Genomic DNA, 2,103 nt, shown 5'->3' on the forward strand with positions numbered 1-2,103 from the left:
ATTAAAAGAAGATGGAAGGAATATACTGAGTCATTATATAGAAAGGAATTGGCAGATACAGAGGAATTTAAAGAAATAACATATGAGCAAGAGCAAGTCTACATAACATATATATAAACTTTGTATTTAGTGTTATGTAGCACAGAGTTGGAACTGAGTCATAGCTGACCCTCCCGTGGGTTTTCATAGACAGCTATCACATGGACATCATTAGGTTTTCAGGGACAGTAATCACACAGGAGGAGATTGCCCATCTTTCCCTCAGAGCAGCTGGTGGGTTTGAACCACATGCTTTGGGTTGGCAAAGCATCTCTATACCACTGAGCCACTAGAGCTCCATATATACTATATGAACATAGAATAATTTTCCGTTCTAATTTCATAAGAAAAAATTGTGTTACTATTTTCGAAATTTCTTTCACTTTAAATCACTACTTTTGTTATATTTGCAGCAAAAAAAAATCTTGTCCCATCTTGTTTTTGTTATGTGTCGAGTTGGTTGCTACTTATAACAACTCTATGTACAACCGCTCTGAAATCTCCTTCATCTTGAGCCAATTTCATGTTCTCTGACACACCTATCCCCATTATCCCAGTGACTTAGTCAATCCATCTCATCCAGGGTCTACCTCTCTTGTACTGTCCCTTCCACACATCCTAGCAAGATGTCCATCTCCAAGGACTGATCCTCCAGGCAACATCCCCAAAGTATGAGAGACAGAGCTTCAAAATCCTTTCCTCCAAGGAGCAGCCTTGTTTCACTCTCTCCAGGACAGATCTGTTTGTTTTCTTGACAGTCCATGTTATATTTAATACTCTTCTCCAGCACTACAACTCAAAGGCATTGATTCTTCTTTTGTTATCTTTAGTCATTGTCCAGCTCCCTGATGCATAACAAGTAATTGAAAAGACCATAGCCTTGATCACACACACCTTAGTCTCTAGACTGACATTGTTGCTCATCAGTACTCTAGAGAGGATCCTGACAGAAGATTTTTTCAATGTAATTCACCTTTGATTTCCTTGCTGTTAGTACCAAGAGTGTTGATTTTGGAGCCAAGCAAGCTGAAGCCGTTAATAATCTCCATCTAGCCTGGTGTTGCCAATTGGCCCGTTGGTGAGAAATGATGTTGAGCTTCAATCCATATGGAAAGCTGCAGTCTTCGACATTCTGTATCAAATGCCTCAGATCCACCTCAGTTTTAGCAAGCATGGTTCTGTCATCTGCTTAACATGAGTTGTTGATGCATCTTCCTCCGAACCTGATGCCACATTCCTCTTTATAAAGCCCAGCCTCCCACATGATGTGTTCTGCATATAAATTGAAAAGTTATGGTGATAGGATACATCCCTCGTATATACCTTTCCTGATTTTCCCACTCCTATCCTAATTTTCAAACTTGGTCTGTAATAACAACTGCTTCCTGGTCCAAGTATAGGTTTCATGTAAGCACAATCAAGTGTTCTGGATTCCCATTCTTCTCACACTTAGCCACAGATTTTTGTGATCCACACCGTCAAATGCCTTTGTGTAGTCTATGAAACATAGAAAAACAGGCATTTCCTCTGGTGCTGTTTTCAGCCATGATCCATCTAACATTATCTATAATATCCCTAGTGCCATGGTCTTTTCTAAATCCAGTCTTCACATCTAGCAATTCTCTGTTGATAACTGTTCCAGACATTTTTTTTATAATATTCAGCAGAATCTTGCTTAGATCTGTTAATAATGATATTCAATAATTTCTACACACTGTCGGATCACCGTTTTTTGGAATGGGAATAAATATGGATCTCTTCCAGTCAGTAAGCCAGGTGGGTGTCCATCAGATTTCCGGGCAAAACCTAGTGAGCCCATCCAGGGCAGCATCTGTTTGTTGAAATATGTCAGTTGGTATGCAATCTCTGGGGGCTTGTTTTCTTGCCAGTTCCTTCAAAGCAGTTTTAACTGCTTCCTTCTTTCTTTCTCTCTCTCTCTCTCTCTCTCTCTTTCTTTCTTTTTATCAGTCACACTTTAATCTTTAAACGGACATCCTTGACTTTTAGAACAGTAGAGAAGATCTTAATAAAATTAAATTTGGCATATGAAATGCTTAATAATAA

The sequence above is a fragment of the Elephantulus edwardii genome, unplaced genomic scaffold (genome assembly GCF_000299155.1).
Source record: "Elephantulus edwardii isolate Elephantulus edwardi_28Jun2011 unplaced genomic scaffold, EleEdw1.0 scaffold00310, whole genome shotgun sequence".
In the NCBI taxonomy this organism is placed as follows: Eukaryota; Metazoa; Chordata; class Mammalia; order Macroscelidea; family Macroscelididae; genus Elephantulus; species Elephantulus edwardii.